Source organism: Lithobates pipiens, unplaced genomic scaffold, assembly GCF_037356315.1.
Source record: "Lithobates pipiens isolate NorthernLeopardFrog02 unplaced genomic scaffold, aLitPip1_a1.2 Scaffold_13, whole genome shotgun sequence".
NCBI lineage: Eukaryota > Metazoa > Chordata > Amphibia > Anura > Ranidae > Lithobates > Lithobates pipiens.
The window spans coordinates 58,974,912-58,999,799 of NW_027507718.1; the positions used below are offsets into that span (position 1 = coordinate 58,974,912).

A 24,888-nucleotide genomic window follows, 5' to 3' on the forward strand; every position below is an offset into this window, starting at 1 on the left:
TGCCTGGGAAGAAGCTTTCATCAAGAGGCATCATCTTAAAGAGGACCACACATTTGTTGTATTTTTCAGTGTGTAGTATCTTAAAGAGACAATACACTGTTTGTTACTTTGTTGCTTTTGGAAGGAATGTGTGACTGAATAGTTGTCCAGGGCCCCATAAACAGACATGTAAGCTCACCAGTAGACACGTTTGGGACATATAGTTAATTTAGCTAGATAGGATAAAGTGAATAACCGTATCAAAATTGCTGATGTTCTAATACCAATTCTTTGACTCCACTTTAAATTATTGTGCTTGTTACTCTGTTTACATTAACCTATTTTCTTAAGCTGGCCATAGATGGATGAAAATGTGTCCAGTTTCACAGAGACCAGACACATTTTCATTATTGTGTGGCCCTTCCTGTTCAATATAAGTAAATCATTAGTCAGACAAGTTTGAAAACCTTTATAGATCAGCGGCTACTGCAGCTGAACGGTATATTCTGACAGCACCAAGTCCTGCTGTCAAAATACGTCTCAACCAGTGGGAGGGGTGGGGTGGTGATTCCTCCATCCACAGCTTTTTTGTGTGGATGGATGAATCTGAACAAGAAAAAAAAAAATACTTATCTATGACCATCTTTATTTTCAGCATGCAGCCACCACTTAATAAATTTGTATGTTATCTACCATTGTTTGTCTCACTTGCGGTGATTTGCTAAAAGTGGTCCACAAAGAATGTGGTGCAACTGTGTATAATAACCAATCAGCTTTAACTTCAGCTTGTTCAATTAGGCTTTGAGAATAAGACCTGGTTGATTTCTATATAAGAGCTGCAGCAGATTTTGCATGCTGCAGTTTTAGTAAATCAACCCCACTGTGTCATGTGGGTTTAACCAGTTGCCGACCGCCGCACGACGATGTACGTCGACAGCATGGCACGGGCAGGCATATGGGCGTACATGTACGTCCCTTGCCTCCCGCGGGTCGGGGGCCCGATCGGGACGAGGGGGCGGCCATTCATTCATGGCCACCCCCTCGCGATCGCTCCCGACGAATAGAAATCCCCCGTGACATCACTTCCTCTCCTGTAATGTAAACACAGGAGAGGAAGTGATGTATTCTCTCCTCCGTGTCGGTATTTTTCATTCCGACACGGAGGAGAGCGGATCGGTGAGTTGCACCAACACTCTACACACACAGTAGAACATGCCAGGCACACTCACACCCCCCCGATCACCCCCCCAATTACCCCTGCCCCCCAGTCACAGTGACACCAATGTCATTTTTTTTTTTTGCATTGGTGTCATTTGTGACTGTAATAACTGTTAGGGCAGTTAGGGTTAGCCCCCGGTTTATGAGAACGAATGTGATTCGCACCGCACTGCAGTGCAAATCACATCCGATCTCTGTGCGATTCGAGTTCAGCTATTCGCCGCACCCGCCACACCCGCCGCACCCGCCGCAAATTCGCACGGGACCCTTTTTTTGGCCCGCAGCAGAATCGGATCGCATGGGTGTTCACACCATGCGATCCGAGTTTGCAGATCGCACTGCGATATGCGAACTGATCTGGGGGTGTCAGTAACATTTCACTGACACTCCCAGCAGTTCGCATAGGGCAGTGTGAATTGCCGCCGGGAGGCATGCGATGCGGGAACCCGCCGCGGATTCGCGGCGTTTCCGCATCGCTCCAGTGTGAACCCAGCCTAATAAGCGATCATTTTTCTGATCGCCGTATTAGTGTCACAGGTGACGCTAGTTAGGCAGGTAGGTATTTAGGTTCGCCGCAGCTTTTTATAGCGCCAGGGACCCCCATATACTACCGCATAAAGCCCCCTGATTGCCCCCTAGTTAACCCTTTCACCAGTGATCACCATATAACTGTTACAGGTGACGCTGGTTGGTTAGTTATTTTTTTATAGTTTCAGGGCACCCGCCATTTATTACCTAATAAAGGTTTAACCCCCTGATCACCCGGCGGGTGTCATTTGTGACTAATAACTGTTAGGGCAGTTAGGGTTAGCCCCCTTTAGTTCTAAGGTACCCCCTAACCCCCCCAATAAAGGTTTAACCCCGTGATCACCCCCCGTCGCCAGTGTCACTAAGGCTGGGTTCACATTGCAGCGGTTTATGAGAACGGATGTGATTCGGACCGCACTGCAGTGCAAATCACATCCGATCTCTGTGCGATTCGAGTTCAGCTATACAGATAGTATGGCTGAATTCGTGTCGCACCCGCCGCACCCGCCGCAAACTCGCACGGGACCCTTTTTTTGGTCCGCAGCAGAATCGGATCGCATGGGTGTTCACACCATGCGATCCAAGTTTGCAGATCGCACTGCGATATGCGAACTGATCTGGGGGTGTCATTAACATTTCACTGACACTCCCAGCAGTTCGCATAGGGCAGTGTGAACTGCCGCCGGGAGGCATGCGATGCGGGAACCCGCCGCGCATTCGTGGCGTTCCCGCATCGCTCCAGTGTGAACCCAGCCTAATAAGCGATCGTTTTTCTGATCGCTGTATTAGTGTCACAGGTGACACTAGTTAGGCAGGTAGGTATTTAGGTTCGCCGCAGCTTTTTATAGCGCCAGGGACCCCCATATACTACCGCATAAAGCCCCCTGATTGCCCCCTAGTTAACCCTTTCACCAGTGATCACCATATAACTGTTACAGGTGACGCTGGTTGGTTAGTTATTTTTTTATAGTTTCAGGGCACCCGCCATTTATTACCTAGTCTCACTATTGTACCCCTAAATTTAGGGGTGTCTACTTTCCAAAATGGGGTCATTTGGGGGGGGTTTGTGCCATCTTGGCATTTTATGGCCTTCAAAACTGTAACACCCTTAGAAAGCCTGAAGGCGGTGCTTGGTTTTCGGGGCCCCGTACGCGGCTAGGCTCCCAAAAAGTCCCACATATGTGGTATCCCCGTACTCAGGAGAAGCAGCAGAATTTATTTTGGGGTGTCATTTCACATATGCCCATGGCATGCGTGAGCAATATATCATTTAGTGACAACTTTGTGAAAAAAAAAAAAAAGTTTGTAATTTTCCCGCAACTTGTGGCAAAATATAAAATATTCCATGGACTCAACATGCCTCTCAGCAAATAGCTTGGGGTGTCTACTTTCTAAAATGGGGTCATTTGTGGGGGTTTTGTGCCACCTTGGCATTTTATGGCCTTCAAAACTGTAATAGGTAGTGAGAAGTGAACTCAAAAATTTACGCCCTTAGAAAGCCTGAAGGCGGTGCTTGGTTTTTGGGGCCCCGTACGCGGCTAGGCTCCCAAAAAAGTCCCACATATGTGGTATCCCCGTACTCAGGAGAAGCAGCAGAATTTATTTTGGGGTGTCATTTCACATATGCCCATGGCATGCATGAGCAATATATCATTTAGTGACAACTTTGTGAAAAAAAAAAAAAAAAAGTTTGTAATTTTCCCGCAACTTGTGGCAAAATATAAAATATTCCATGAACTCAACATGCCTCTCAGCAAATAGCTTGGGGTGTCTACTTTCTAAAATGAGGTCATTTGTGGGGGTTTTGTGCCATCTTGGCATTTTATGGCCTTCAAAACTGTAATAGGTAGTGAGAAGTGAACTCAAAAGTTTACGCCCTTAGAAAGCCTGAAGGCGGTGCTTGGTTTTCGGGGCCCCGTACGCGGCTAGGCTCCCAAAAAGTCCCACATATGTGGTATCCCCGTACTCAGGAGAAGCAGCAGAATTTATTTTGGGGTGTCATTTCACATATGCCCATAGCATGTGTGAGCAATATATCATTTAGTGACAACTTTGTGTAAAAAAAAAAAAAAAAATTTTTTTTTGTCATTATTCAATCGCTTGAGGCAAAAAAATAAAATATTCAATGGGCTCAACATGCCTCTTATCAATTTCCTTAGGGGGTCTACTTTCCAAAATGGGGTCATTTGGGGGGGTTTTGTACTGCCCTGCCATTTTAGCACCTCAAGAAATAAGATAGGCAGTCGTAAACTAAAAGCTGCGTAAATTCCAGAAAACGTACCTTAGTTTGTAGATGTGACAACTTTTGCGCAAACCAATAAATATACAATTATTGACTTTTTTTTTACCAAAGACATGTGGCTGAATACATTTTGGCCTAAATGTATGACTAAAATTGAGTTTACTGGATTTTTCTAATAACAAAAAGTAGAAAATATCATTTTTTTTCAAAATTTGCGGTCTTTTTACGTTTATATCGCAAAAAATAAAAATCGCAGAGGCAATCAAATACCATCAAAAGAAAGCTCTATTTGTGGGAAGAAAAGGACGCAAATTTTGTTTGGGTACAACATTGCATGACCGCGCAATTACCAGTTAAAGCAGCGCAGTGCCAAAGTGTAAAAAGACCTCTGGTCATTTACCAGCAAAATGGTCCGGTCTGAAAGTGGTTAATGGTGTCACCAGATCGAGGTATGAGCTGTACCCACATACTTATCAAAGTCAACAACTATAGGAGCACTACACTTATTATATTTTAAACATTCATTTAAACTTCTTTAAAAGAAATGTAACTGTCGTTACAATTTAATTTGTTATTATGGTTGTTATCTCGGTAATTGTCTCAATATGCTTTTACCTGTATTTGTGAACAATCTTTTGTTAACCACTTCCCGACCGGCGCACGCCGATGTACGTTGGCAGAATGGAACGGGCAGGCAAATGGGCGTATCTGTACGTCCATTTAAATTTGCCACCCTGCCATCGTGCTCATGTGTCGGTCAGGACCCCCGTGAGTCTGGTCGCGGGTCCCGCGAACTCAATCGCCCCGCGGGCATACCCGTGCTCGTCTCACGGGGCGGCTGAACTGGGAGATGCCATTGTAAACAGCATCTCCCCATTCTGCCTAGCAACAAGTGACGCTGATCTCTGTTCCATGTGAATGGAGTAGAGATCAGTGTTCACTAAAAGAAAGCCCAGCCCCCAACAGTTAGTAACACGCCCCTAGGAACACTTAACCCCTACACTGCCACCCACTGGTTAACTCCTTTACTGCCAGTGTCATTTACACAGGAATCACTGCATATGTATAGCTGTGATTGCTGTATAAATGACAGGGGTCCAAAAATGTGTCAAAAATGTCCGATGTGTCCACCATAATGTTGCAGTCACAATAAAAAATGCTGATCACCGCCATTACTAGTAAAAAAAATATTATTAAAATGCTATAAAACTATCCCCTATTTTGTAAACGCTATAACTTTTGCGCAAACCAATCAATAATCGCTTATTGCGATTTTTTTTTACCAAAAATATGTAGAAGAATATGTATTGGCCTAAACAGGGTAAAAAATGTTTTTTATATATTTTTGGGGAATATTTATTATAACAAAAAGTAAAAAATAATGTGTTTTTTTCAAAATTGTCGCTCTAGTTTTGTTTATAGCGCAAAAAAATAAAAACCACAGGGGTGATTAAAGACCACCAAAAGAAAGCTCTATTTGTGGGGAAAAAAGGATGTCAATTTTGTTTGGAAGCCACGTCGCATGACCACGCAATTGTCAGTTAAAGTGATGCAGTGCCGAATCGCAAAAAGTGGTCTGGTCTTAAGCCAGCAAAATGGTCCAGGGCTTAAGTGGTTAAATACCTCAATAAAATCTATTGAAAGTAAAATAAATTTATGCTAAAATAAATCCTAGCATACTGTTTTTGTTTCTTGTATTAATAAAGTTTTAGTTTTCACAGCCTGGACATTATATTCCTCAGTTTATTTGATCTATATAAAACCCTGGCAGGCCTCAATCAGGCAATGATTTTTAAAAAACGTACTTTGCTTAGTGAACTCAGCCCAGACTTTTTTATCAGCTATTTTTTTTCAGTTATCACTGAAATCTTATCCACTTGAGCTCTAAAATATTTTACCCCCTTCATGACCAGGCCCTTTTTTGCTATTTTGCACTGCACTACTTTAACTGGTAATTGTGTGTTCATGCAATGCTGTACCCAAACCAAAATTATATAATATTTTCACACAAATAGAGTTTTCTTTTGGTGGCATTTGATCATCACTGTTTTTTTTTTTGTGATATAAATAATAAAAAAAAAAAATGTTGAAACAAGAAACAATGTTTTCTACTTTCTGCTATAAAACATAACCTTTAAAAAGTAAAAAAAATCTATATAAATGTTGTCTAAAATGTATTCTGCTATGTGTCTTTGGTAAAAAAAAAAAAAAAAATCCCAATAAGTGTATATTGTTTGGTTTGCATGAAAGTTAAAGTATTTACAAACTATGGTATAGATACAGAATTTTTTTTCTATACTAGAAATGGCAGTGATCAGCAACTTATAGTGGGACTGTGATAGTGTGGCAGACAATCTGATACTAACTGCACTGGGGGGACTAACTGCCACTGACATCACCAGTGACACTAATACAGTGATCAGTGATAATACTATACACTGTCGCTGTACTAATGACACTGGCTGGGGAGGGGCTAACATCTAGGGTGATCAAGGGCTTAAATGTGTGTCAAACAATGTTTAGTGTGTGTATTGTGTGATAACTTTACTAAGCAATGTGCCACCAGGCAGTCTGTGGAAAGGCATGTGTTTCTCACCAACACAGGGCTCACTTCTGTCATGCTCAGACGATCAGCAGGTCCCAGCCATAAATCATTGCCTGGGACCTGCTGATCGGCTTGTGCTGCAGCAAATGACAGCTCAGTCTTCTGGGTCCACACACACACATGCAAGCAGACTTGGAAGAAAGCCGTGATGCACAAGTACATGACTGTGCCTGAATGAGCTGTCCTGCTGCAGTAAATGTACTGCAGCAGGTTGCCAAGCAGGTAAACTGTTGCAGAATCCTAGAATTTGAAGATCAAACTGGAAATGGAACATTATTTTCCAGTGCTGACAGCTAAGTGCTGTTAGCTTTCAGCCCTCGGTCTCGAGAGTATTCGTAAATCCTGCAATTTACCTAAGTGTGTCTATGTTACAAAGTGTTCCTAATATGAATGTGCCCCCAAATATTTAATTTGTCCTCTGCCTGAACACTTGAATATAATTATAAATATAAACTTTAAGTCATGTCTTAACATTTAACCTTTGGAAAACCCAACTCTTAAAAATTGTCTTTGCCATAATATTTAAGCTCAACATTTAACCATCACCCTAACTGTGTATTTAACTTCAAAAGTAAGCCTTAACACTTAACCCATAACACTGTCACTGCCCCAGGCATGTCTAAGTAGTTAAATCTTTTTGAGCAAGCTCTACCTTTATATTTTTATTATTTTAGTAAATGAAAAGCGAAATATGCTATTGAGGAAAGACTTTTTTGTATTTACAATTACTGTTTAACTTTAAATGATAAAAATAAGAGAAAGAAGATGCAGATGCATACTTCTTTAATTATAGTAAATTTCCTGACTCCTCCTAAAATACGCTACTCAAAATGTTCCCTATGCGTCTCTTGCTAAGGCACTGAAATAGACCAACAATGAGCTTTGAATGCTCATAACTACTGATTCAATTTGGAAAGCATCTCGATAGGCTTTTCCCTTACACTAACATTTAAAAAACTATCCTACCCAAATACAAGTCTAGTTTGTTTTGATGCAAAGACTCATAGCAACTATTTATTTCAATATTCAGTAAGTAACTTGCTACAAATGAGTCCAGAATTCAGCAGCGTTTATTAAAAAGAGACTGCATAAGCAAGGTAAAAGAGATTATGGAATTGGTATCCAACCATCTTGCACTCACCTTACCTGCGCTACATCGCGGCTTCTTGTTTCTCTGCAGCTGATGACATTTCCCAGCACTTCTGGATATTAGGAAGCATGTGGCTTGCTCCCCTGTAATGGTGCCCAAGCTAAGCAGCCAGATACTAGGTCAGAGCACTTTCATATTACAAGGGAGTAGAGTCACCCCTGCCCTGGTTCACTGGCACAGCTGATCCCCATACCAGCTGCAAAGAAGGAAGGATGTGCAAAGAAGTGCAGGCAAAATTAGGTATATAGGGTTGGGGATGCACTTTCTAATAGACATTTGGAAAGACTTGCCTTTCTCCTTTCAAGGGAAATTTTAACTTTTAAAATGTGGGCTGTGCTGACATCAATCACCCAATCATATGCAAGCAAAAATAAGTTTTTTACAATGTTCATTGCACATGTTAGATATTCTTCGTAAAGTGAACTTTCACCACATTTACTAAGAGAAAGTTTAATTGCAAATTTTACAGCCATATACTGTATATTGATGACATATCACTTGTATTTGCTTACTTTGCTCTGTATTTATCATGTACTTGCTATCAATAAACTCAATTTTTTTTTTTAAACCGCCTATTTGCCTTTAGTAAACCAACCCCACTGTCTCTAAACATAGCAAAACAACTGTAGCACAGAGCACTTTGTAGTACTGTTATTTTGCAATGTTAAAATAGGCTTGCTGGATCCTGATCCAGTTTGGATCAAAATGTTTGTGAACAAATTAAAATGGTTCTGCAGTTAGGCAAAGGCTGGCACCTCCAGTGGGTACCAGAAAGGAGGCATTCCGGAGTTCCCCTTTGAGGTAGTACTCTTTCCTTTTAAACCATATTTCATTATTTGGACCAGTAAAATTGTTTATGCCTGATTGTTACATTTTACTGCACATTATTGTACAAAATATTAACACTTAGAACTGCCATGAATAACCTTGATTATTTTGCCAGAACACAATAAATTAAGCAAATGACTCCCTAGAAACTCAGTTTGACAGTATACATCTTTATCTTGAAGTTGCTGTTTTCCAAGAAATTGTGCTATTTGTACATGTGGATTAACAGGATTAGTGAAGATAGATTGATGTAATTGCTCAGTGCATTTGATAGTGGAAAGAATGCTCCTTTATATATTTTAGCTGGTAATATGGTTTCAGATGTTTGATATCATTTTCTTTTTTTTTTTTTTTTTGCATTTTTATTGAGGTTTTTTTCCGTTTACTCTTATATGTGGATAGTGCATTGGATTACTGGATAGGGATGAATAACTTTATCTTATCTGCCACTATGTTGATGAAGAATTCTCCTCGGGAGTGTGTGCAGAAACATAAACTGCCAGTACACTGATCAAAATTCTATCGGTCAGCATGTGGCCATAGACACAATTTGATAATTTGATCGACTTCTTTGAAAGAAACATGCTGGAAAACTTTTATTCGGTCAGTGACTGCATTCAATCAGCTGCGGCTGCTGACCAGTGTATTCTAATAGTGCTGAGTCCTGTTGTCAAAATACAATGTCTGGACTTGGCGATTTCTCCATCCACCTGACGTGTGCGGATGGAGTAATCTGTTCAGCCCCCTGGCTGAATGAAAACAAATGAACTATCTATGGCCAGCTTTACACTTCCAGGAGTGTCAATCAGTTGTGATCCATGACATACAATGGTTCCTTTTACTGACGTCTAGGTCATTACTGTATCCTATAATGAATTGTAATTCAGTGGGACGAATCACTGAACACAGCAGGAGACACAGAAAATAGACACTCCTGAACATGTCACAATATTTTAAAGGATTTATCATCAATGGAGCAGCATTTATGAAAAAGTGCAATAGATGAAGTAGGTATTCATAGTCTTCCTCCAGGTACAGCTGTTATTCACAAATGAATTTAATCACTTACAGACCGGAAGATTTTCCCCCTTAATGACCAGGCCATTTTTTGTGATACGGCACTGCAACGCTTTAACTGGCAATTGCACGGTCATGCAACACTGTACCCAAACAAAATTGTTCTCCTTTTTCCCCACAAATAGAGCTTTCTTTTGGTGGTATTTGATCACCTCTGCATTTTTATTTTTTGCGCTATAAGCAAAAAAGAGTGGCAATTTTGAAAAAAAATCAATATTTTTTACTTCTTGCTATAATAAATATCCCCAAAATAAAAAATAAAAAAAAGCCTTCATCAGTTTAGACCAATATGTATTCTTCTACATATTTTTGGTAAAAAAAAAAAAATCACAATAAGCTTATATTGATTGGTTTGTTACAGTGTCTACAAAATAGGGGAAAGATTTATTTTATTTTTATTTTATTTTTATATTTTGTTACTAGTAATGGCAGCAGTCTGCAGTTTTTAGTGGGACTGCAACATTGCAGCGGACAGATCAGGCATTTTTGATACTTTTTTGAGACCATTGACATGTATACTGTGTAAATGTCACTGGCAGGGAAGGGGTTAGCACTAGGGGGATCAAGGGGTTAAATATGTTCCCTGGAAGGTGTTTCTAACTGTGGGGGGATGGGATTGACTGGGAGAGGAGAGAGACTAATCACTAGGAACAGCAGATCTCTCTCTCTTCTGCTGCCAGAATGGGGTTCTCTTTACCACAATCACGGGTGGCGGCAGACATAGCAGCCGATGGGCCATGCATATCGGGTCCCCCGCCATGCAGTGGGTGCATGCCTGCTATTGCTCTTAAAGGAGCCGGTGTACAATTATGGTGATTTGCAAGAACAAGCCAACCTGCCGCAGTATAATGAGAGTGGATGGTCGGCAAGTGGTTAAACAGCTAAGTCACTTTAAGGGGCAGAACATTAAAATTATACTTATTGATTGTTTGACTTCTAACCTAAACTGTAGCTTGTCTGTCCACCACCCTACCGACACCAATCTCTGCTCTACTGACACCGTCCACTGCTCTGCTGATATACATGCATGTGTGTTTGTGCTGTGGGGTACACACCGTATGCAATAGGCTACACACACCAATGGTTCAAAATCTCTTTTCTTCTCCATTCCGATGCTGGGTTTGAACTTCAACAAGCCATCTTCACCACATCTAGATGCCTAAATGCATTGAGTTGCTGCTATGTGATTGGCTGATTAGAAATTTGTGTTACCAAGTGGCTGTTGAGTATAATTTCCTAGTGAACAATTTCTCTCTTAGAGCTAAAGGCACTTTCATTCCACCAGCTCTTTGTTGTAACTAAAGAGTCATAATACTTTTTAACAGCCAGCCAGGCTACACCTACCAGTTTATGGATTCTTGCATTTACAACTGCTTTGGAATCTCCAAACTGATTTTACACAGCTGTATATCAAGGAAGCTTTAGTCGTAGTAGTAGTAGAAGTATTAGTAGTAATTGTAGCTATGAAAGTGGCAGTATTTCATTTTTGCTATGAAATTCAAGTTTGACTTTGAGTTGCCACTTGTAGGTCATATTCAAGGCTTTCATACTGTCCTACACAAATCTTTGGGTGCCCATGTCTCTGTCAGAGGGAGGTGACTCCTATTTGCTATCCAGTAGTAGGGTCCCGACAGACTTTGGAAGTCTGCACAGCTTAAGAATGTCATAAATGGGAAACTAGTTGGCAGAAGCACAGACTGCACTGCTGGACCATCTGTCTTCACACCAGGAAGTAGGGTCAGCAAGGGACATGCACAGCGGACTCTGGTACTGAAAAAAAGCTGTTAGAAAGTTTATATTTTAAAAATGGGAATGGGTGTAAGGGGCGTGGGGATATTGTGTATGCCCAGAGACCAGCTATAATGTGTACACTGAGATTTTGTAAGCTTATTATAATAATAGTTATAATATTAAAATAATAAAAACAATAATAACAGAGAACTTTGCTTTAATAAATACTGTGTTTGACTAGAAACAGCACAGTGTAAGCTTTCATAAACTACTAAGCAGCCAGCAAAAGCTACTATATGATATAGTTATTTTTCAAACGATACTTGGCTTCCATGGTAAAACTAACATACTGTAACCTAATGATGATGCAGAAGTGATTAAACAAAATACACTGAACTATAAAAAGTGGTAATTTAAGGGTAATACGTGTGTGCTTAAGGTAAAAGCAATGATTTATTGAGAATAAAGTCACTTATTTTATTGACTTAAGCTATACCATTGGGCTGTTTGCATTAGTTATTGATTTTATCATAGATTTCGCTGCCAGCTAGTCTCTCAGTGTGATGTATCAATGCATATGGTATTTACCTAATTCCCCTCAGTGCTATATTGTTAGATACTTTTAAATGCATGCTAATGAAGATGATCAAACTTCCTTCTGTTTATTTACCCAAGGCAAACATTTAAGTACAGTAATTATAAGCATTAAGCAAATACCATGTAGCTTTAATGTACATCATACATATTACTTGGCACATATATTAAACTAATTTGTTTAGTGCCTGTACCACATCGGAGTCTATTTTAGATTGTAACATTGTATTAAAACAATTTTTTAGTATATTCTGTGTTTAATTTTTATGTATAGCGTATACCTCTTGCTGACGTTTTATGCAAAGCTTGTGCTGCTCTAAGTAACAAAACTCTGGAAATACAGCTACACACAGATGAACCACATATATAAAATCTGTTTACCTGTCAAGGAATGTATTTTGCTGTTACAATAAAGTAATACAGTGGCATTTCAACACCCCAGCCTACTAGACAGTGAAATAGCAATAATAGATTTATGATGGAAACCTTGTGCTCACTCTGCACACTCTTCATATTAACATGTTTCTCATCAGAATTCACATGTGCAATACACCTGATTGGCTACCATCCCCTATGCCATACTGCACAGGGGAATTCAAGAGGATAATATCACGTCAAATTGCAGTACTTACAGTAAGTGCAATAAAAAAAAAACATTTGATGTAGAACTATAGGCAACACTTTAAAGGGGGACTATAAACCATGTAAGTTTTTATTTTTGCTGTGTCCCATTTTGAAGTTGTAATTTTTTTCCCCACAATTTTATGCAAAATTAAGAAATAAAAAGTTTTTTTCACAATTGTTTTTTACATACTGTCACCAGTGCAATACAGCATAATCATATAACTGGCGTGGCAGTGATCAGGGACATTGACTATTGACAGTATGTAAAAAAATATATATATATATTATAATACACTTTTTATTTCTTTTTACATTTTTTTTTTAAATATATTACACATTTTTTTTTACAAATTATTTTTACATACCATGACAAGAGCAGTACAGTTTTTTTTACCCCCTATAATTGCTTATAACAGTGATCATTGTTTCAAGCAACTATTTTTTATGAATGGCATCCATTCATCCAGTGTGTACTATTGTGAAGCTGTGATTGGTCAAAGCTATCACATGGTACAGATGCATTATGATTGGTCCTGTCTGTACCATGTGATCACTTTGACCAATAACAAAGATCAATAGAGAAATGGAAGCCATTCATTGTGTATAATTGCCATGTGATCTGCTGTGATCTGTCACAGCAATCATATGGTACTGTACACCACTGTGTCTGGTGGACATAGTATGTGACAAATCATGGTGCAGCATGGTCCTGGGAGGACATCAAATGACATCTTGTCAGGATGACAGCACTCCCACTCTGCCATTATGCTATTATAGGCCAGACGGGAAGCGGTTAATTATGTATTAATAAATACCTAGTTGCACTGATTTGTGTCTTTTAAATCTGACCAGTAGCTTTAAAGAGGAAGTACTGCTATCATTTATAAATGCTTTTGAAATCTCCTAGGGCACCAAGTCTCCTATTAGGGAACTACATTGCAGCACTCTACCCACTGCTCCTTTCTTTGTAGAGTAGAACTGGCATGAGTTTTCAGTTCATTACTTTTTTCACACATATTTTACACACAGACACAGGTACAACACTATAGAACTCATTACAGACACAGTGGTCAAATCTGTAGGTTGACTTCCTATTCAATGGCAGCAGGAAGGTGATTCTACAAGCAGAATGCTACTTGGCAGCCTGTGTTTTTGTGATAGATGGCAATCATCATTCACAGCAATGGAATGACAATAAGTCAAGCCACCAGCAAATACTGTGCCTTCAATAGATCTATCACTGCCAGCTGAGCAGAGAGTCATTGTAGACTGGCAGCATCCCCAGCCTGACTCCCCACCCAGTGCCAGTGGTTGAGGATTAATCTTTAATGGCATAATTCTAGCTGGCAATTGGTGTTGTTGTCATTCCATTATTGTGAATGAGTGCTGTCATCAACAACATCTCAAGCCACTAGCTTTTAGTCTGCTTGTAAAAGATCAATCACCACTCCATCAGCAGTGAGAAAGGAATCAGCAAAGTTAGCCCATGGATGTGATTGTTGTGTCTTTACTTAGCCCGTTAGAGGTGAGAAGACATCCTCCCTGCCTGGTCTCTGGGCCCCTCCACACAGGGAGGCAGCACTGTCCAACACAAATGAGAGGGGGAGAAAACCCATCCAGATGCCCCATATCTACTGTTAGGGATGAGCCGAACACCCCCAGAACTTTCGAATGGACCGAACATTCGCACAAACTTTAGAACCCTATTAAAGTCTTAGGGACCTGAACGTTCAAAATCAAAAGTGCTAATTTTAAAGGCTAATATGCAAGATATGCAACAGACAACACCAGCAAAAGGGGTATCTTCAGGTGTATACTGTGCTGGAGGCACACAACACCCACTCTAACTGCTGCAGATGCCTGTATTACAGAAACAGAACAACGCCAGCAATAAGGGGTATCTTCAGGTGTATACTGTGCAGGAGGCACACAACAGCCACTGCAAATGCTGCAGATGCCTGTATTACAGAAACAAAACAACACCAGCAATAAGGGGGAAGCTTCAGGTGTATACTGTGCAGGAGGCACACAACACCCACTGTAACAGCGCTAGGTTCCCAAGCAAAAATACACTGTCCCTGCCTATCTTGCTCTTTCCCTGCATGCCAACACACTACACAAGGCCACCGCGCTGGTGGCCTTATATAGTGTGGGGCATGTACTAAACCACCCTGAGCTATAATTGGCCAGAGGCATCGTGGCTCTCCTCACTGCCGGCGATGTGATTGGCCAAGCATGCGGGGTCACAGTGCATGCTTGGCCAATCATGAGCCAGCAATGCACTGCGGTGGCGTAGTGCTTTGTGGGCCATTCGTGCCACATGAATTTGGTGCGAATGCTCCATAAAGTTCTGAATTCGCCAAACAGGCGAACGGCCCCTGTTCGAGTCGAACATGCATTCAAGTCGAACACCGAGCTCATCCCTATCTACTGTGAGTCCAGATGCAATCCTGTGTCACTGTCCTCTTTCCACTGTGTGCACTGTCACTGCCCCCTCTACTCTGTGCACCTCTGAGTCAGACCTTATTACAGATTTGTCCCTTTTCTGGCAACATGGTCAGACAGTGGTTTGGGAAGCATGTTGTCAACCACAATAGCTCGGCAACCAAGTGCTTAATGCACAATGATTTAAAGAAGATTCTGATGCTTATTTTTTTAATGTACAAAACTTTATTCACGCAAATCGGGTATATTTATAAAATATAAGATCAAAAAAACATTTAATAAGAAACAGTTTAGAGGCTATAATGTAATAAAACCCAATGATAGGTGTTAATCATGCACCATGATGTATTTGGTATTACAGCTACAAGAATGAACAACATATGTTTATGTAAGTTGCATAGAGTAGTAACAAAAATTTACTTTTGTTTTGTATTCTCAATAGGATTACCAATGTGTCACCTCATCCCTTCATTTGTGAACACATAAGAATTACATAGACTCATAGCAGCCCATGTAGTTAATATTAGGGTTGAATATATTTTTTATTAATATTTTGATAAAGCAAAATGACATGATATGAGTGAGAAACAGGAGATCAGTATAGAACATATATAGCATAGATCATATAGTAAACGTGTGGCAGTAGCCTTCTCCAATGGGGAAGCAGATAGTCATCATTCAAGTCAAATATTAGAAACCTGTGAAAATATATCCGGGTATAATATAGAGAGAAACAGTCGTAGAATGGGGTAGAAAGAGAGAGAGGAAGAGGGTGGGGGAGAAGGAGGAAAGGGGGGGAAACAAGAGAAGGAATGCAGGCTAGCTGCAGAAGAGGGGAGGGTGGAAGGGGGGGGGTGCTGGGCAGACCTTGGTGCAACAAACCCACGTAGCGGAGTTCAGGAGATAAGTCCGGGTTGGCTGTGAGGTGCCAAACTCACTTTCAGGGAGTCAGAGGTCGAGTAGCATGTAGTTGATATTAGGGCAGAGGACACAAGGGGGCCTATTTAGACATTTAAAAATCATTATTTTTGTGTTTGTGACCACCTTTTACCCCACTACAGAGCTCTCATCTTTTGGACTAGACAAGAAGATTTTAAACTGGTGATGTGGCAAATTTAATTTCCAGTGGCTACTTTACCAAAACATAAATGCTTTTTAGAGTATGTACCTTAATATAGTCATTCGGCTCAGTCCACTGCAGGAGCTCAAAATTGAATGCATCTACCACATGCTCCTAAAACAGAATTGGTCACCAAATGGATTAATTTGCATGTGCCTCTTCCCCTGACTTCTCTGTCAAGAGCAATGACACAACCATCCACCCATCACCACATGCCAGGGTGCTAGGTGTTATTTTGGACTTTCCTTTCAGTCCCACATCCAATCCCTTTCCAAAGCTTCCTGGCTCAGCCTCTGCAACATCTCCAAACTACGTCCTAACCAATGAATCCACAAAGCTTCTGATTCACGCGCTGGTTATCTCTCGCCTCAACTACTGCAACTCCCTCCTCATTTGCTTACCTTTAAATAAATTATCCCCCTCTTTAGTCCATCATGAATACTGCTGTCAGACTCATGCGTTCAGTGTCTGCTACCCCTCTCTCCCAATATCTCCATTGGCTGCCACTCACCCAACAAATTAAATTCAAAATACTAACAATAAGTTACAAAGCCATTCACAACTATCCCAGCTACATCACTAGTCTAGTCTCCAAATACCAACCTAACCATACTCTTTTTTCCTCCCAATACCTCCTGCCATCTACCTCCCTCATCACTTCCTCCAATATTTGCCTCCAGGACTTCTCCTGAGCCTCTCCCATCCTCTAGAATACCCTGCTCCAATCTGTCAGACTATCTCCAAATCTATCTACTTTTAAGCAATCCCTGAAAACGTTTCTCTTCGGAGAAGCCTACCCTGCCTCCACCTAACAGTACTTTTATTTTCTTTATCTGCTCATGCCCCACAGTTATTACCCTTTCGTATCACTTGACTCTCCCTCATCGACTGTAAGCTCTAATGAGCAGGGCCCTCTGATTCCTCCTGTATTGAATTGTATTGTAATTGTACTGTCTGCTCTACTGTTGGCGCTATGTAAATTCTGAATAATAACAATAATGTCTTTGCGTACGTTCCTCAAATCCAGAATGAACCCCTGTCTTGGGGAATTAGTGATGTAAGTTATAAGAATGCTCTGTGGTTCATCACAGTTTACAATGCCAGTAATCAGCATAGGTTAGTTATCCAGAGATCCAAGATTGGACATTCTGTTTTTTTGCAGCAGAAAGCACTGATAAAGTACACCAGCTGCTCTTGCTGTTTGTTCTAAGCCTGTTTTCACGTGTAATATAAAAGCAGAATTACAATTCCTGGTGCATACGTAACAGATGCTGTTATGAAAGAGACAGCCACATAATTCCTCCAGGAAAAAAAGTTTGAAGATCACCTTGTCCCTTAAGCATTGGTGCTATAGTCAAAAACCATGATTGTTATGTTTTAAAACCATGGATAATAGAATATAACGGTAGTCATCTATAGTTATTGTCAGCTTTCTTATGGTAAAAGATTCAAATCCAAAATAGAAAGACTCAAAAATGCTCAGATATTAACAGGTCTTGGTATACCAGCCACAATCCTTTAACAGTAGATGGACAGACTGACAGCAATGGTTCTCAAAAATCTTGCTTTAAGCAATAGTTTTAACAGATAAAAATGTTTTATTTTACTAATAGTTGTACTATAACAACTACATGAAGAGATTTACATTCACCATTATTGAAATTTAGAGGTCTGTCTGTTGTTTTATTATGATGGATAAATCAACACTTCAAAGTCGAATTGACAATTATTCAACTCCAGTGATTTAAAAAAGAAAATAACTCCCAGCAGCACACCTATACATTACTGAAATGTGATGTACAATATACTCATGGTCAGATTACATTATTTACACATTACCTTACTTTACATTATTATTACATTGTCACCAAAGTTATGCAGTGTTGTGAGGCCTGTGTAAATACTGGTATATATTTTTGTTAAAGATAGTTTTCAGTTTAATTTACATATTTTATGGGTAAATGATGTCATTGTTGGGGATGGTGTTTGTATCTCACTGTAGGTTTTTATTTTAAAGGCTGCTACAGGTAATTATCACTAATGTCTTATAAAGGGGACATTGGGAGGTCCCTAAAAAATTATTCATGTTGCTTAACTTGGTACCTTTGCAATAAAGCCCCATTGACCATTTATTAGTGGGCTTTTGACATACGTGCATTCTGATGAAAAAAGACTCCCATTTTCAATGAATAAACCGGACCACACTCCAACAGATTAAGATCTAGAAAATAAAAGGATCATGGATTAATATTTATAAGCTGCAAGATCCAAGATGCAGATGAGGTATGTTACACTTTCCCACGGCTTTCCATCCATAGAGGGAGAGAGAGAGAGAGAGATATGAAGACAGAAAGCAAGATATGGAGGGGAAGGAAAAAAGAGAAAATACAAATTAACTATGAAAGTCAGAAAGAGTGGCATTAAAGAATAATCAGATGGCCATGTCTACAACTGGGCAACTGAGGGGGTAAAGGATGAATTTTTATTGGTCAATTCTATAGAAATTTTTTTTTTTCATATTATGTGGATGGTGGTGTTGTAAATCACTTACTTGCTTTTTTGTTTATTCTACATTACTGATAAGCCATGTGAAAAGTGTTACACGGTTTCTGATGGGTATAACTGAGAAATACAGTTGAGAGATCTTGCGTAGTAGAACAGCAAGGTTTGAAGCCAGAAGGAATGTCAGCCAAGTAAATCTTTAACAGGAACACAGGAGAACATCTCCAGAGATGTGACCAAGGCGAAGGCAAAGATTATCTGGACTGGACAGCTTAAGTAGGCAGGACTGATGAGCAGGATATCATCAACAGGTGAGTCACTATGGAGAGATAGGAGCTGGCAATTAGCCAACAGCTGAGTGGCCAGCTCAGAGGGCTGAGCCCATCCCTGACAAGCTGTACATAATAGTTGTATATAGGTATGGTTACTGCAGGGCAAGTGTCATATGTGTAGCACAGATTAATATACTTTAAAAAGTTATAGACAAAAAGCAGGGTTATGCCTGAGAGAACCAGAAGTGCAGCAGTGGGATGGGTGCAACTGGCAAGTTGGGAATAATACATTTATGATGCTCAATGCAAAGCTTCAGTACTAATTTGATTCGTTTATTCTCCATCATAAAACATGTAAGGTGTTAAAGAGGCCTTCACCGACTGCTGAGCCAATGAACACTAATAGTTTGCAAAAGTGCAAGAGGCATGATCGCTAACGAGTAGGTTATCGACAACAGATCTGCTTTCTGGTACCATCTAGCAAGCCTGTTAAATCACAGGAGGCATAACATTCAGACAGTGTACTGTGAGAAATTTAAAAATAGTAGTGCTTGCAAACTTGTGTCTTCTATGTATGATTTATACATTTTATTTCATACAGCTACCGATAAAACGTATATTTTCCTTAAAGTATATCTAAGCCCAAAAACACATAATTTATATATTACAGATTATCAGTCCTTACACGTGTTAGGTCCTTTAGTTTTTTCAGTGTTTTCCCTTTATTTTTAACTCTTTGAGGCTGCAGATAATGCACTTGTGATAGGATGACAACACTTACATCTGTACCAAGACAACAGAAACAAGTTAGGACTACAGAACCCCACTAAACTCCTATTGTGCATATTAAACAGGCTGTAGTTTTGTAGTTCTCATACAACAATGCTAACAGTGATAACAATCAACACAGCCAGAGAGTCCACAAAGTTCTCAACTCACGTAATTTCTAGCAAGACCAACAGGTATTTTTGAAATTTACTAAAAAGGTACAACACAATGGTTTCCATGATATTTATTATAAAGATTAAAAAAAGTTATGTGTCTTTTATGAGGAAAAATTCTACTAACAAATGTGATAGTTAGCTAGAAGAAGACTGACATAAAATAAAAAGTTTGTGTTCATCCAATTTAACTGACTTGCCTTTCATATATATCACCCATAACCTTTACTTAAATTACTTGAGGATGTAAAATGAATGCAAAACATCTTGATTTGTTGATTTCAGCTCATATACTCTTCATCTGAGGCCATATTAATCTGATATGTAATTTAAAAAAATCTTACAGCTGTTAAAAAGCTTACTCTTGGAAGCAAGTACATTAGACAACTTCTTGTGATCACTTATAATGTGTATTTTCTAATTTGCATAATTAGATCTTACTCAACACGTACCTGTAATTTTAATTTGTATTTTAAATCTTATATTACAAATATTGTCTATGTATATTGCATACAAGTTACAATATTCTAATGCTGTGCATGTAAAAAGGTCAATCATTAAAATTTAAAGGGTAACTAAACTCACTGATTTAACTATTTTCCAGAGCTAACTACATCCAAGGCTTGCCTTGAATGATAACTGTTACAGTTACTAGTGTGATTATGTCAGTTCTCAAATGAACTGTCAAGCCATTAAAAGCTGTTGTCATAGCCGATCATATGTTCAGCAAAATGGCAACTGCAGATCAAACAGAGGCTAAAATGGGCAATTCCTTGGCTGTAAAGGAAGAGAAGTTAGATTCAACTTTAACTTCACTTTCATTGAGAAAAAAACATTTCCCTCTAGGTGATCTATGTACATTACAGGGATTTTAACAAACATTGTTGCCGATTCCTACCCTTTGTTATTCCGAATGAATAGCTGTTTGTTTGTCTGTGTTCATGGGCCCAATGTGTCTGTATGGGAGTGGATTTCATAATTATCAATCAGCTGCTGCACCTGCAAGGCTATAATGAGAAAAGTCACCCGGTCTATATCCCTTTAGATGTAGTTTGCATTTAAGAGTATCTCACCAAAAATGACATTTATGTTGTAGGAGATATTCAAAGGAAAGGTAATTTTTATGAACATTTAAGCACAATATGACTTGTGTCGGAATTGTATATGCTATATATTTTTTTATTTGCTATATGTTCCCCATGAAAGTGGAGTTACCCTTTAAGGAAAACTATAAAAGCTGAATTATAATGACATGAAAATGAATTTAAAACATGTTATGAAGGCATTCAACTTTCACCTAATGTTAATGTCATAACAACTATGAAAATACTGATTGTTTACTATTATTTTGGAAGCTTTGGAAGCATGTCAATGTCTACCAAAAGAGCCAAGGGAATGTGGGTCAGCCAAGATAAATGATATTCAACTGATATGCAACCTTTGTTATACAGCATATTTATTTATCACACTTAAATTAGGTAAACATCCTTGAATTGAGAATAGTAGGAACTAATAACAATAAGTTAAACACCTACTTTTTTTTCTTATTTCCTTAACCACTTAAGCCCCGGACCATTTTGCTGGCTTAAGACCATAGCACTTTTTGCTATTCAGCACTGCGACGCTTTAACTGACAATTGCGCAGTCGTGTGCCGTGGCTCCCAAACAAAATTGACGCCCTTTTTTTCCCACAAATAGAGCTTTCTTTTGGTGGTATTTGATTACCTCTGAGGTTTTTAGTTTTTGCGCTATAAACAAAAAAAGAGCAACAATTTTGAAAAAAAGCATTATATTATTTACTTTTTGCTATAATAAATATCCCCCAAAAATATCTAAAAAAAAAAAAAATTTCCTCAATTTAGGTCAATACGTATTCTTCTACATATTTTTGGTAAAATTTTGGATAGTTTTATTTATTTATTTTTTACTAGTAATGGCGGTGATCAGCAATTTTTATTGTGACATTATCAGACATTTTTAACACATTTTTGGGACCATTGTCATTTATACAGCAATCAGTGCTATACAAATGCACTGATTCCTGTGTAAATAACACTGGCAGTGAAGGGGTTAACCAGATGTTGGCAGTGTAGGGGTTAAGTGTGTCCTAGGGGCATGTTTCTAACTGTGGGGGTGTGGCTGTGATTTACAGATCACTGATCTCTGCTTGTCAGATCACCTTGAGGCGAGGTGACAGATGCACACCGTAGGGATCTGGAGTGCACCGCAAGGTTGTGGACCCTAAGGCTGACTGTTGCGGATGGCAGACAGATCCCACCGAGGTTAGAGCGTAAGATTCCCTGGGACATGGAGTCTAAGAGCCAGCAGGTGTTCACCAGAGCCTCTAGTGGTGAGGATGGACTTGGCTGCAACTGGCTCCAGGTCGCGACCCCCAGGGTCCCCCAGCTCGCACCCACAGTAGGCAACAGGAGGATAGGGACAGTGAGGGATAAGGCTAAGGTCGGGGCCACAAGCAGACAGGAATAGTCAGGTACACGTCAGTAGGTCAGGATCACAGGCAAACAGGGATCGTCAAGGACACGCCAAAGTCGGTAACGGAACAACAGACGAGCACACGGCAGGTAACAAGAAGCTAAACACACAAAGGAATACACAATGGTTGATCAGCAGGGTTGTCGTGCAGTGCACAGGTTAATATAGAGTTCTCTGATAGGAGCTAGGGTGGAGTCATGCCAGAGGATGGATTACAAAAGCAGTCAGGTGAGGGTCGGCTGGTCTCTAGAGATGAACACATGGAAACAGGTAAGCAGATTAACTCTATTGCATAACCATGACACTGCTCCAATCACAGGAAGCAGAGATCAGTTTCACTTGTTGCAAAAAGGATTTAGGAAAGCCGCGCTTAGACCCCTTTCACACCTGGGCGTTTTGAAGGCGCTATAGCGTTAGAAATAGTGCCTGCAATCCGCTTTAAAGAAGCTGCACCATTGTGTGTAGTGTGAAAGCCCGGGGGCTTTCACACTGGACCGGTGCTCTGGCAGGACATCAGGAAAAAGTCCTGCCAGCAGCTTCTTTGGAGCGGTGAAGGAACGGTGTGTTTACCGGTCTTCTACCACTGCTCCCCATTGAAATCAATGGGGCAGCGCTGTAATACCGCGGGCAAAACACCACTATTGCAGCGTATTGCCGGCGGTTTTAACCCTTTCTCAGCCACTAGCGGGGGTAAAAGCACCCCGCTAGCGGCTGAAATGCGCCGCAAGTCCGGCGGTAAAACGCTGCTAAAAAAAGTGGCGTTTTACCGCCCATGCTATGGGCGGTGTGGTGTGAAAGTGCTCTTAGGAATAAGTTAAGGTTGCTGCCGCCCTACAAGTCCTCAGCCCCCTATTTGGAGGCTGTGGGCATTTAACCGTTTACAATAATAGTTTGGGGCTTTAGGCGCTACCTATACCAGACAAGATGTTTTGCCTAAATCAAACTGCCTAAGTTTCACTTGTTGCTGGCAGAATGGGGAGATGCTATTTACATCGGCATCTCCCCATTCTCCCTCCTCGTGAGACGATCGTGGGTATACCCATGGCGATCGAGTCTGCAGGACCCACTGTCGGACTCACGGGGGTCCCGACCAGCACGCGCTTGCGCTGCCGGTGGCGTGCACGTGATGGCACAGCGCCAAATTTAAATGGACGTACCTGTATGCCAATTTGCCTGTCCGTGCAATTCTGCCAACGTACATCATCGTATGCCGGCAGGGAAGCGGTTAAAGATCTGTTAAAAAGGTTGACATTAGATATGAAAAGACAAGGACCTAAAGGTGTCTTTGGCTTATGTTAATGTAGAAATGTGTTTCAATCTCTTCTGAAAAGACAGATTCTTATGGAAGTAACCTTTGCAAAGCATGCTATCTTTCATGCTTTAGTGTGATATTGTGTAACACTTCTTCTCACTAACTTCCTTGCAGCATATCACTGCTGATTACAACTGGTTCATTATTTGTTGAATCATGGGCACTTAGCCATCCTATCCTTACTTGCTATTTTATTATTTTGGCCCTTGAGCATGTGTATGTCCTTGCTTAGCCTTCATTAGAAGGCCTTTTGATGCTAATGTACCTAAAGATTACTTGTTTATTGTGTCCAATACTATCTGATGCATAATTCTTGATGATGCATGAATATCTGAGCTACTATTCTCTCGATAATGTGCTAAAATTACTTTCATCTGATGTGTCTTCCGTGTGCAAAAAAAAAAAAATTATCTGCTTGTACATGTTCATTTATTTTCTTTTTTTAACCACTTCAGCCCAAGACCATTTGGCTGGCCAAAGTCCAGAGCACTTTTTGCAATTCGGCACTGCATCGCTTTAACTGACAATAGCATGGTCATGCACCATGGCTCCCCAAAAAAAAACTGTGGTTTTTATTTTTTGCACTATAAATAAAAAAAGAGCAACATTTTGAAAAAAAAGCATTATTTTTTTTTACATTTTGCTATAATAAATATCCCCAAAAAATCTATAAAAAACATTTTTTCCTCAGTTTAGGCCCATACATATTCTTCTACATATTTTTGGTAATTTTTTTTGCAATAAGTGTTTATTGATTGGTTCGTGCAAAAGTTATAGCGTCTACAAAATAGGGGATAGTTTATGGCATTTTTATTAATATTTTTTTTACTAGTGATGGTGGCAAGCAGCGATTTTTATTGTGACTGCGACATTATGGCGGACACATCGGACAATTTTGACACATTTTTGGGACCATTCACATTTATACAGCGATCAGTGCGATTAAAAATGCATTTATTACTGTGTAAATGGGACTGGCAGTGACAAGGTTAACACTAGGTGGCACTATAGGGGTTAAGTGTGTGCTAGGGAGTAATTCCAACTGTACGGGGGAGGGGCTGTGACACCAGGCAGAACAGCAGAATGTGGAAATGCTATTGTAAACAAGCATTACCCCATTCTGCCTAGCGACACTGTCACTGATCACAGCTCCCTGTAATCAGGAGCGGTGATCAATGTTCTTCCTCTCCATGAGATGATCCCGGGTAACCCTACGGACATCGAGTC

At 40.0% G+C, this 24,888-nt stretch overlaps 1 protein-coding gene across 4 annotated transcripts in view; it reads left to right on the forward strand.

Moving 5' to 3' along the window:
• LINGO2 (leucine rich repeat and Ig domain containing 2) overlaps positions 1-24,888 on the forward strand; it is a 2,286,714-nt gene that overhangs the window by 782,209 nt on the left and 1,479,617 nt on the right. The window lies entirely within an intron of this gene.